Below are 13,408 nucleotides of genomic sequence, written 5' to 3'. Positions count from 1 at the left end.
GTCAAATACCCATCAGCTTCATAAAGTCAGCAGCCTTCAGATTCATCTCATAGCATTAATTTTACAAGTTAAAAAGACAAGCAAGACAGACGTGATGGCTTTCAGCATTATTTGCTCCCCTAAAAATATTTCCTATGAACAATAAACAAACAAATCTCCAATTTGGTGAAGCTATAAACTTTCAGGCTTCATAAAAATTAATTTAAATGGATGTGGCAGTGAGTTTGGGCTTGTAAAGATTAGGGAGATGTCTGTTGCTGTAATTGCCTGTGCGGTGCCTCTGTCACTCAGGAGTGCCCAGGCTGCAGTAACAGCGCTCATCAGAATCTAATTCTCAGATCAAATTCCCGTCTTCAATATATCCTTTAATAAGGCTTCCACTCTCCATCTTTTAGCCTTAATTATTGCTCCCTGTCTCCCTTGACAACCAAATTAGAAGGTACAGCTACAACTCCATAATGGCAATTGTCATAATAACACTTCAAAAATCACAAGCTACTCCGCGGCAAATCCAGGCTCACCTTGTCAAGGTTGGGTGTCTTCTGATAACTAGATTTTCTATGGATAGCTTCAGCACTGGAAGATAAGAAATACAATTATATAATCTTTTATTGATTTTTTTTTCTTTTGCTCCCCCTTAGTATTACGGGCAGTTTTTAGAGTGTTAAAGCTGGAAGTGGAAAATTTACAAAGATTCACTGAAGCGGAATGTTTTAACTCTTTATTGAATAGTTATTTTTGTTGAAAACTAAAGCCATGATAGTGAGCACAGCGAAAGACTTTTGGTTTTGACTCTGGGCTGCCTGGGTGCATGTACTGACTTTAGCTGTTGTGTGAGTTTGTGAAGGTCGCATGATCTGATGCATGAGCCATCGTGTCTTTATTTGTGAATGTGGGTAAAGCAAACTATCATAGCAAAAACAGACCGACTCTACTTTTAATGTGTTATTTTCGACCATGGTTATAAACTTTTCCTTATGCTGTTCCTGAAATGACTTTGTCTTCAAGAGATATATCTACAGACTCCTTGTCTTTCCTAGTGGCATGAACTTCCCACTTTAGTTTTTATTTTCTTTGTAAGCAAAGGATAGACCTCTGGTGGTTAAAACTTGGAACTTTTTTTAACCACCTGACTTGTCTTTTTATTGCTCTATGGCTCTTCCCTGACCAGCACCATCTTCCATGGGCTCCCATATATGAGGAGGTGGTTAGTGGTGATGGCTTTTGCTGGTGGGCGGTGATGGCTTTTGCTGATAGGTGTTACTGGCTGATGGCTGTTGCTGGTGGTAGTGGTTGATGGCTGTAGCTGGTCATGGGTGGTGATGGCTGTTGCTGTTGGGTGGTGATGGTTGTTGCTGCTGGTAGTGGTGATGGCTGTTGCTGCTGGTAGTGGTGATGGTTGTTGCTGCTGGTAGTGGTGATGGCTGTTGCTGGTGGTGGGTGGTGATGGCTGTTGCTGGTGGTGGGTGGTGATGGCTGTTGCTTGTGGTGGGTGGTGATGGTTCTTTACAGTTAGTGGGGATGTTTACAGTTGTTGGCAAGGCTCTTATGAGCCATTTCACAGAGTAGCCTTGACTAAAACCACATCCTCTCTCTTACTACTCAGCTCTGTTTTTATTTTTTCTCCATCATTTTCTCCTTAATGTCTTCTCCCTCACTTGTCCTGTCCATAGACTCTCAGTTTTGTAAAAAGGACATCTGGGCTTCTGTAAATTCAGAATCATGTGACTGCCATCTTGCATAATTTATAGAAAGCCTTCCAGCCTCAATGAGTGATGTCTGAGGAAAAACATCTGAAGCATTTCTCAGATTTTTAAAATTTTGTATGACGTTTGGTGATCTATGTAATATCACATATTCACATCATTGCAGTCATGGCTGGGCTTGACTGAATTTTTCATTTATTGTGCAGATATTGATCATCAGAAAGGCAGAGTTAGAAAGAGAGCTTCTGAGACTGTAAAGGGTGTTCTGGAGTCACTTTTTCAGAGAGCTAATGAAGGGGTGAGCATAATCCAATGGAAATGGAATTATTTATCCAGGAAAGATGCATGAGGAGGGGAATGGAATTTACTTCGGCACTAAGATAACAGATACAAACCAAATGGCTCTGTCAAATATTATCAGGGTGGGCCACAGTAGGGATCGTATGAGCAAAAGTCTTTTAAATAGCTCACCTGACACAGCAGTCAATTTGGAATAAAAAATAGCAATGTAATTGTGGATTGCGGCTGGAAAAGTCAAGGACAGTGGAAGCAAATATGTAAGTCAGTGTTTTTGTAGATAAGGAGAGCCTACAAGAAGGCAAGAACTCTAAACCTGGAAGCCTTTAATTACTCAGATACCAGTATTGATTGGGATAGCAACTGCTGGAAATGAGGGCCAGAGATCAGCTTGTAAAAGAAGGGCAGGGCTGTTTTCTTAAGCAGTTTATTGAACTATCTACATGGTCTCAGGCGATCCTAGCTTTAATCCTACCAAATAGGAGGAGCCTCGGGGGAGCGAAGATGCGATGAGACCTTGACTGATGAGTGGCTTCTCCTAGACAGAGATGATTTATGGTGAGAAAACACAAACAACAGCAGGGTGAAGAAATGTCAAAGAAGATTAAAAGTTAAAGGAGAGCTCGCAAGTCACTGATTGGGAAACAATTCGAAAGTGATGGGGGCGTTTAAAAATAGCCCTGTGATGACTTGAGACCTTACAAACATAGCTCCATGATAAGTGAAGAAAACGCACTGAGTGAATACTGAGAATATAGACCATATACTGGAGACGCTTATACAGCAGCCATTTTATCTCCCTGGCCACTTATGAATTATATTCTATTTTCCACATGATTTAGAGATGAATTTGCCAATGTCCAGGAGGAATAGGAAATTTCCTTTAAGTCATAGTTAATAGCCAAGACAGGCCAGCCTTATGTTGATTAATAAAATACAAACTGCCACCATGTTAAAAAAGCTGATTTCGTAGGAAGACCTGTAAGGCCATTTTAGATATTGATATATATTTGTTATTGGATAGTTTAAGCGGCCATGGTTCAAACAAAGATTCGTTTTTATCTAGGTAATTCAAACTCTAGGATTTGCATTTTCCACAAGGTCTGTGTGTTTGAGAATCAGATTGTCATAGTACATGATAGAAAACGTGAAATCAGAACCCAGAGGTACTGATGTGAACCTAAGCCTCTCTAGATTGTGGCTGAATGGGTTTGGGAAGCTGCTTAACCACCTGTGCTTCAGTTTCCTCACCTGTAATATGGACAATAACAAGGGTTCTCTATGGCACTTTGATGAGGAATTACTAAGTTAATATTTATAAAGGGCTTAGGAGACTGCTTGGAATATGTGAAGTAGGATGTAATAAATCTTTAATTATAACAATGACTAGCCACGTGATTGCTATTTTCAAGGCTTCAAAAATGGCTTAGTGTCCAGGATGAATGTTTAATTTGCACTTACCCATTTGAAAGCAGACACAGAATTTCTTTTTTTCAGGTAATTGAAAGGATGAATAATGGACCAGAATTAGGAGTCCAGAGATCTGGGGACCAGTCCAAATTTGGCAATACATTTCTTGCATCAACACTGGCAAATTTTCTTTCATTTTGAGCCCAAGTTACATCAAAGGTTTTTTTGATGCTCAAATAAGATAACCTATATACTCATTTATTTATTCAACAATATTTATTGCAAGGCACATGTACCAAGTATGTTCTTAAGAGCTACTGTGAATATCTATACATCTATCTACCTACTCACCTATGTATCTACTAAATTAACTATATATACGAAAAAGAAAAAATATTTTGTATCTGTGCATTAAGTATTCAAAAGGTATGAAATCTCTATGAAATTTAAACCGTGAACTAAAATAATTATGAAATTGTCAATATAAACTTATAGGTGTAACAAATAACTCCTCAGCATCTGCGAATACACCCACTGATAAAATACAAGCATGTATCACTTACACCCAAATTTAATAGTTTATTTTGATTCAAACAAGGGAGGATTTTCTATAACTAGAGTGCTTGTGTAATATTCTGGAATGAGGTACATCTCTGGTTTTCCAAACATCTTTATCGACCCTGGATGTTAGAGGAGGCCCAGGCTGCTGAGGGTCTATTAGAAGGTTGTTCTGATCATTACATAGCCCTTCCAGGCCATGTGCCCAGAGATTTACAGTCCCCTGATCCGGGATGGGGGTCGAGGTCTCCATTTGAAGGAAATCTGGACGTGACTCTGCTAGGATGTGAATGGGGCTAAAGCTCTGGTGACCTTTTCTGACAACAGCTGCATCCAAGGGTCTGGGAGACCAGGCACACACACATGGTCAAATGTCTTTGTGAACTCTGCAAACGTAGGATGTTTCTGTTCTTACTAAAGACCTTCCTTTGGCCATGACTTTCCCACCATCACACTTCCTTTTGTAATGGGCATGGCTGTTTGGGAGAATTCGTTATGGGAAACTGACTTGGTAATACATTTATTTTGAGTGAGACGTCTGTCTGTGACTTATCTGGGGTCACTTCTGAGTTCAGTTTGGTGAAGCCATTTCCTGCTGTCTATAGGGATAGTTTCTGCCTATAGGGATAGTTCTGGCCTGTTCCTCTCTAGGTTGATTCACAGCACCAGGACCCTGGCAGCACCCACGTATTACCGGTGGCAGAGACCTGAGTTACCAGCTCAAATCCCAATGGGTTCGTAGCAACTTCAGCCCTTGCCTCCTCAGAAAAAAGAATTTGACTAATTTGACTGAGGGGCATAAAGCAGGAAAAGAGACGGAGGCAAGTTCTAGGGCAGGAATAGAAGTCTACTTAAAGAGGGCTTATAACAGGAAAGAACGAAAGGTGCCCTTGGAAGAGATCCGAGCGGGCACATGAAGGTTAAAGAGAGAAGGTCAAGTGTCCGGTTTAACCGTGAGCCTAAGATTTTGATAGACTCACCCCTTTCCCGTGATTCTTCCCTCAGGGTGCACTGTCCGCATGCGCAGAGCCCTCCTTGCCCTGGGAAATGCGCATGCGCAGTGTGCTTAGGGACTGACACACAGGTCCCCTGAGGCTTTCTTCCCGTTTCCGGTGCTGTGTACCCTCAAGATCCTACATCGCCATTTTCGTCTCTTAGTACGCATCCACAGAAAGTTTCTTCTCCCTGGGGCCCGCATTCAATGAACATTTTGATGTTAACAGGTGTGGACCATTAGGAAAGGGCGCCTCCCCGGCACTGCTGGATTATCACCCTCAGAGAGGCAATGCAATTATTGCTGAACCATCACCCGATGTTTCTCGTGGGTGGGGGAGAGCCGTCTCCTGCCCCACTCAGCCAGTCCAGCCACCTGTCACACACGTGCGGAGCTCAGTGGCTTTCTGTGCTGGGGCACAGGCAAGACAACACGTAGAGGATGCAGAGGAAACGGGGTTAGAAATGTGCAGAGCCAGGACAGGTCTGTGGAAAACACACTCAAACCTCATGGGTCTACACTGGACATTTGGTGGAGGGGTTTTTTCTTGTTTCTTTTTTTATTTTTTTTCAAAGTTGATAGTAGTCCTGGATTATTTGCAGGACATGACCAATATCACGTCTATATTATATGGAAAACAATTTATTTGTACCTATTACTAACAAACTTTAATAAGTGTGTTAGAAAAGTGGGCATGAACTTTCTACTACCCGTGTAGAAAGTGACGTTACAAATCAAAAAGAGATGAAAAAGTATGAGCCAAAAATATAGGAAAGATGTGTTAGTGAGATATTTCAGACAATTGATACAAATACTATAATATTTTATGGATTTTATAATTTTGTGATATTCAGTATGATTTCATTTCTAACACTAAATACCTACCTTCCTAATTTATATTCACAATTTTGTTCTTTTTTCCTAAAGAAAATCTTCTCTATTTATAATGTTCAGTCACTATAAAAACTAAATCCACCCCTGAAGAAAATCCAGATTATTTTAAAGCACGTTATGCATGACTATTTGAAAAACATGCTACAGAAGAGGGGTCAGCAAACTATGGCCTGCAGAACAAAGCTAGCCCACTGCCTACATTTATAAAAAAAGTTTGATTGGAATACAGCTGTGCCCATTCATTTTCATATGGTCTATGACCGCTACAGAGTTGAACCAGTGTGTACCTTACAGTCTCAAAGCCTAAGCTATTTACTCTTTTGCCCTTCACAGAAAAAAAAAAACAAACAAACCAATGACACTGCTACTTGGTCTGGGTCAATATCTACATATGGTCCTTCAGATCTGTAAGGTTGCAGTTTGAGAGTCTGCTGTTAATGTTTTAAAATAACACGTTTTATGTTAACTGTGCCTCATTATATGATAATAAATATCTAGAAAAACAGGAAAAAATACAGAAGCTCATAATTAGAGCAAATAAGTCACTCTTCCTACTAAAATAAAATGTTGCTGTTTTTTCTCCATACACTGATTTCCTGAGATTCCTGCAATCTTTAATGTAGTTAATTCGTCTCATGGCTAGTTATTGTATAAAAATTAGTTCTTCTGATTTCTAATTCATACAGACTTACTTTCTCATTTGATAAAAATATTTTTATAGATTGAAATTCACTTTGTATTTTTAAAATTAAAAGCATTGAGTTAATCATAAATATTTATCTAACAAATGTATTTCTTAGATGTATCTATCATGATAAAATCTCAGAGACCTCACCCAAGGATCTGCTTCTCTTTACACAAGACTGTTTTCCTTTCTGTGATATCAACACATAATAAAACGTATACATGTTGAATTTTAAATACTTAATTTTAATAGTTTAAATGTTCCTAACTTTTACATTTTCCACCCAAATTCCTTAAGAGTTTGTTTAGGTAAAGTATTTCTAAATGAAAGAGTATACCTTTAAACAGAGGAGGCACTTTGCAAACATATGACACATTTGGCGTGGTCTGAGAACATACATACCGTTGCCCTAAAAGTAATTTTTCTTTGTTTTTGCCCTTGAAAATGGAGGAAAAAAATACATCCAAAATGTGTTTCTAATTGCTGTGTGGCTTAACTTTTGTTTTCCGCATCAAATTTTTTTTGCATAAAGGGTCTTTCCTCTCTGACAGAGACAGCTTTTATACTTGATTGATGTTATAGTGAAGTTGTCATTAGAACTGAAAAATTAGCCCTGCCATGAAAGGTAAAGAAGCACAGATGAGAGGGCAAAATATTTTTCTGCATCACTTTGAGGTCTGGTGAAATGAAAAGCAGTATTTTCACAGAAGCCATCCTCTCCCAGTCATAGAACAAAGGATACCTTTGCTGATGGACAAGCCAAGCTTCACTTTGGATTTCACTCCTAGGACTGTGTGAGGACGATGGCTTCGCAAAGCTCTGATCACAACCAACTCTGTGTGGCATGAAGCTCTTAGCATGATAACATCTCTAATATCATCAGGGAATTCACAGAAGGGGAGTGTAGCCTCAAAAGGAAAACAGTTCTGTGTAAACAGAAGCAGATCCTTGGGCGAAATTTCTGTTCTGAGCTGCAATCACAAGTTTTTCTCCTGAAGTTGGGGCCACAAACCTCCAACTCTTATCTCAGTGAATCCACAACAAAATAATTTCCTTACTTCAGGCATGAGATAAAAATACATCACATTCTAGGATAGTGTGGAAACTCAATGAAGATCAAAGATATGTCCTTTCTCCAACAATACTTTAAATTCTCACAATATCTTTGGGATTTTATTTTCTTTTGAGATCTGATTCCAAGAATACTATTTGGCATTTACATTAAGAATGCACATTTAATAAATAATGTGATAATGAATATAAGGGTGGGTCTGTATACACATATGATTAAAAAGGATTATGCTAGGTCTCAACGAAGGAGGAAAAAGGACGGTACAAGGTTAAGAATTCACTAAGAAACAGGGTGTTTGGAGATTTCTGAAAAGTTTTACTTGAAGTGGTATTAAGAATATTTCATGTAAAAGTAAGTTATGTCTATCAGCCCTTTCGTTACAGGATCTCGTGCAAGAAAGAATTCAGGGAGAGTCCGTAAAGTGAAAACAAGTTTATTAAGAAGGTAAAGGAATAAAAGAATGGCTACTCCATGGAGCAGCCCCAAGGGCTGCTGGTTGCCCATTTTTATGGTTATTTCTTGATGATATGCTAAACAAGGAGTGGATTATTCCTGCCTCCTCTCTTTAGACCGTGTAGAGTAACTTCCTGATGTTACCATAGCATTTGTAAATTATCATGGGGCTAATGAGAGTGTAACAGTGAAGACAACCAGACATCACTCTTGTTGCCATCTTGGTTTGGGTGGGTTAGAGCTGGCTTCTTTACTGCAACCGGTTTTATCAGCAAAGGTCTTTGTGATCTGTATCCTGTGCTGACCTCCTGTCTTATCCTGTGACTTAGAATGCCTTAACCATCTGGGAATGCAGCCCAGTAGGTCTCAGCCTTATTTTACACAGTCCCTATTCAAGATGGAGTTGCTCTGGTTCACATGCCTCTGACAGTTTTATGGCAGAAAACCGTATCTATGAATCAACCTAGGAAGTCTCACTCAAAATGCTATTGCTAAAAGAAAGAATATAACCAGACCATTATGTGAAGCAGAAGGATTTCCAGCTCTGTGTGGTCGTGCAAGTAAGTAAAGTGTGTTCCTTGCACCTCGTGTGGAAGTCTGATTGTTGGCCAGCTCTGAGCTACTACTGTTCTCTTCCTTCACACCCAGTTTGAAGTATATTTTCCTTGACTCTTCAAAGTAGATGTCATGTCACTTTTTAAATATTCATTTCCCCAGATGAATTCCCATGAGGTAGTCATCATCTCATCCTACCACATCTTCCCTTTCCTATAACTGAGATAAAAGAAAACAAAATGAAAAATTCATAGGAAAACCAAAGTGTCCTGTGTTTATCCTTTGAAAATATTGATGATGATTAGGTGGAAATAAATTAGAGCACAGCATATATGAAGTGTCAGTAAGTCAATTACAGGTGTTGGGGGAAGATCTTAAAAAACTGCATGTTGAAATGTAAATGGAGTTGGTTTTTTTTTTTTGATAAATGGCACATAAATGTTTGACAATGATCATATAAATAATGAGAAAACATTGAGAGAATAGCTTCAGATAGTGTTACAAAATTATAAAAACCATGATCCATAAAGAAATTTACGAGAAATAAACTGCCACATTAATGGTGGTTGAAATATTAACTTTTTTTTCCCATACGTTTGTAGATGTGATTTTTTCTACATTTTATTGACCCCAAATGCTCTATTTTTCTTATCTTAAACAGCAGCCAGCCGGGCGCGGTGGCTCATGCCCGTAATCCCAGCACTTTGGGAGGCCAAGGTAGGTGGATCACCTGAGGTCAGGAGTTCAAGACCAGCCTGACCAACATGGTGAAACCTCATCTCTACTAAAAATATTTAAAAATTAGCTAAGCATGGTGGCACACGACTGAAATCCCAGCTACTTGGGACGCTGAGGCAGGAGAATCACTTGATCCCAGGAGGCAGAGGTTGCAGTGAGCCGAGATCGTGCCATTGCATTCCAGCCTGAGCAAAAAGAGCGAAACTATGTCTCAAAAAAAAAAAAAAAAAGCAAAGAAAGAAAAAAAAATCAAGTAGTCTTGGACCCTGAAGCAAGTAAAATATTGATTAGCCATTGCCAAAGTTTCAGTGTTACTAACTTGTTGTATATTTGCACTGAAAGCCCTATTGTGCTCCAAGGAGCACTGTATTTTATACCGTTTGATAGAATGCAGAACATATTTGTTTGCTTCTGCAATATATAATAGGGAAAGTTGACCAGAGACAAAATCTAATGTTATTTTTTTCACTATACATTAGCTATTGTTGATTACTTTACTCATCATTAGTTAAGTGCCAAATCTGCCTGCATTTATGCTACAAGAAGAGATATAGATCCTTTTATAACACGGATGACACTGAAAATTAGGCTAATGGCAACAAAAGCTGACATTTGTTGAGTGCTTGTTGTGTGTCAGACACAATTCCAAGTGCTTTTTCCTGTTCGAATCCATTTAAAAGTACATACCAACAACTTCATGAGGTACAGACTGCAAAGCAAAAATAAAATTGTTAGTCCCCCGATGGACAGAACGGCCCCGCCCTCTTGGCCTAAGGAATTGCAAAGAGACCTGAAAACTAGTTTAGGCCATGACAGGAAGGGAAAGGCAGACATGCCTCATTACACCCTGCTCCCTCTGAAATTCAGGCACAACTGACCAGCATTCACGTTAAAACAGAGATCTGGAGATTGACAAAGCAGGCTCTTTGTAGCAGTAAGACACCAAATCCCAACCTGACTCTGGTATAGCATCACATGACACATCGCAGACCCTAAAGCAAATCCAAGTATTTTACCTCAAAATATATTTATTTGGCAATTTTGGAAAGGCCTGCAAAGTCATCTCTTGTGGGGGAAATTTGCAGTCTGTAAAAAGCGCAAGTAAAAGTGTAAGTGTAAAAAGGATGCCGGTCCCTCACTAGGTCGTTTCCAGAGACACCTTCTAAGGTCCAATAAGAGACATTTTTTTTTTTAATTTTATTATTATTATACTTTAAGTTTTAGAGTACATGTGCAAAACGTGCAGGTTAGTTACATATGTATACATGTGCCATGTTGGTGTGCTGCACCCATTAACTCCTCATTTAGCATTAGGTATATCTCCTAATGCTGTCCCTCCCCTCTCCCCCCACCCCACAACAGTCCCCGGTGTGTGATGTTCCCCTTCCTGTGTCCATGTGTTCTCATTGTTCAATTGCCACCTATGAGTGAGAACATGCGGTGTTTGTTTACCGTCTATTCTCTCTGAAGCCTGTTACCTGGAGGCTTCATCTACATGACAAGAGCCTGGGCTTCCACCACCCCCACCCCCTTATCTTAACTCAAGCATTTCTTTATGCTGACTTTAACTCTCTAAGCAGGGCTTAACTCTTTCAACCAATTGCCCATCAGAAAATCTTTGAATCTGCCTAGAACCTGGAAGATCCCTGCTTTGAGATGTCCTGCCTTTCCAGGCTGAGCCAATGTGTGTCTTATGTGTATTGATCTATGTCTTTGCCTGTAACGCCTGTCCGCTAAAATGTGTAAAACCAATCTATAACCCAACCACCCGGGGCACACATTCTTCGGACCTCCTGAAGCTGTGTCCCAGGCCATGTTTCTCTAATCTGACTCAGAATAAACCTCTTCAAATATTTTACAGAGTTTGGCTTTTTTTGTGAACAGGGCTATTTTTATTCCAGTTTATAAGTAAGGAATTCAAAGCAGGAATTATATATCAGATGTTGCCTTACAAAAATGTCAGTACCATGTGAATCTTCATCTTTCTAGACCAGCCTGGGCAACATGGTGAAATCCCATCTCTATTAAAAAATACACAAATCAGCTGCTTGGTGGTGTGCACCTGCAGTTCCAGCTACTTGGGACGCTAAGGTGGGAGAATGACCTGAGCCTGGGAGGTCCCAAGCCTGGGGAGGTCGAGGCTGCATTGAGCCGAGATTGCACCACTGCACTCCACCTTGGGTCATAGCCAGACCCTGTCTCAAAAATAAAGAGATAGACACATTGACAGACAGATAGATAGATAGATAGATAGATAGATGATAGATAGATAGATAGATAGATAGATAGATAGATAAACAGAATAAAACCCAATGCATTATAACAAATAAACACAGCACCACACAAGTCAGGAAACTCAACATGCTAGCACTCCACTCTAGAACCTCTTCGAGGGCTCACTCCCCGTCTCTTCTCTCCTGACTTTTATGAAAATTACTGACTTACTTTTCCTTGTAATATTACACTCTCACATTTGTTCCTTAACACTGGAGTTTCATTTTTTCCTATTTACTTTTCTTTTATAAAGGCAGAATTCTAGGTGTTCTTTATTTTTGTGAGAATCACCTATTTTGTTGTGTGATGATATTTTATTTGTTGTGATTGCTGTACTGCACTGAATGAATGTACCACAATATATTTATCTGTAACCACTGTTGAGGTAATTTTTCCAGTTTACGGCTTCAATAAAAAATACTGTCTTAAGCATTTTTATACAGGTATCTTCAGGCATATGTGAACATATTTCTGTTGGGAAATGGATTTGAAAATAGTATTTATGAGTCTTAGAACATGAATTTATTCACATTTAGTAAATTATGCAAATTTGTTTTCAGGAGTACTTGAAAATGTTTCACATTGCATATTTTCTGCATTCAAAGCCATTGCCAGTTACATATTTTGTAAAAAAAATTTTTTTTAAGTTGGAGTTTCACTCTTGTTGCCCAGGCTGGAGTGCAATGGCATGATCTCAGCTCACTGAAACTTCTGCCTCCCGGATTCAAGCGATTCTTCTGCCTCAGCCTCCTGATAGCTGGGATTGCAGGCTCCTGCCACCACTCCCAGCTAATTTTTTGTATTTGTAGTAGAGATGGGGTTTCATCATGTTGGTCAGCCTGGTCTCAAACTCCTGACCCCGGGTGATCCACCTGCCTCAGCCTCCCAAAGTGCTGGGATTACAGGCATGAGCCAGCGCGCCTGGCCTGTAAATATATTTTACCCACTGTGATGTGCCTTTTTATTCTATCCATTTGTCCTTTGGTAAGTAAAAGTTCTTAATTATAGCATTGTTAAATTTATCAGGATTTTCACTTACAGTTAATGCTTTTAAGTCTTATTCAAGGTGACTTTTTTTATCAAAAATGAAAATATTTTAGAATCGAAAAGATATATTTATCCTATCTTTCTTACTTACATCTATAATACTTCCTATATTTATATGATGTGAAGTAGGAAGCTATGTTTTAGGGATTTAAGTATGTGTGTGTGTGTGTGTGTGTGTGTGTGTATATATACAAAATACATAAATAATGCAAATATATATATTTTTTACTATGACTATACAATTAACCAAGTTCTGCTTATTGAAAAGGCCATACTTTTTTCATTGACTTCAGTGACAGTTTTGTTTTAAATCTATGGTTTTTATGAATGGGTATGATTTTGGGTTTTCCATTCAATTTTATTGTAGTATTTCTCTATCATTGTAGAAACACCATATTATCTTTTCTTTTTTTGTCTTAAACCGGGGGGGATACTTCCTCCATTTTGTTTATTTTGTTTTATTTTTCTTTACTGGTATCTTTTATAACTGAACTTATTCATACTCTTTGGAAGCCATTCCTTCAGCTATAAAATATTCACTTCCTTGAAGAAAGGAAAATATTTTTTATTATTTTTCAGAAAATGACAAAAAGAGCCCTTTATTCATCTGTTCATGATGACCCAAAAACATGGAACGCTTCACAAATTTGCACGTCATCCTTGCGTTGGGGCCATGCTAATCTTCTCTATATCGAAACGCCATATTATCTTAATTGCTATAACTA

At 38.9% G+C, this 13,408-nt stretch overlaps 1 long non-coding RNA gene and 1 other non-coding gene across 2 annotated transcripts in view; both read right to left on the bottom strand.

The window, feature by feature from the left end:
* LOC129048139 (uncharacterized) overlaps positions 1-4,994 on the bottom strand; it is a 32,157-nt gene extending 27,163 nt beyond the window's left edge. Inside the window, exons 1-2 of the long non-coding RNA XR_008510236.1 lie at positions 4,952-4,994; positions 522-576 (exon numbers count right to left, since the gene is read on the bottom strand). This is a non-coding gene — a long non-coding RNA (uncharacterized LOC129048139). The remainder of the gene's footprint in view (positions 1-521; positions 577-4,951) is intronic.
* Positions 4,995-13,306: 8,312 nt separating this feature from the next.
* On the bottom strand, positions 13,307-13,408 carry LOC112135297 (U6 spliceosomal RNA). Its single transcript, XR_002916599.1, has one exon. It is a non-coding gene; the product is annotated as a U6 spliceosomal RNA (small nuclear RNA).

The sequence above is a fragment of the Pongo abelii genome, chromosome 8 (genome assembly GCF_028885655.2).
Source record: "Pongo abelii isolate AG06213 chromosome 8, NHGRI_mPonAbe1-v2.0_pri, whole genome shotgun sequence".
In the NCBI taxonomy this organism is placed as follows: domain Eukaryota; kingdom Metazoa; phylum Chordata; class Mammalia; order Primates; family Hominidae; genus Pongo; species Pongo abelii.
Note: the sequence above shows the minus strand (reverse complement) of the source record. Positions and strands in the feature narration are given on the sequence as shown.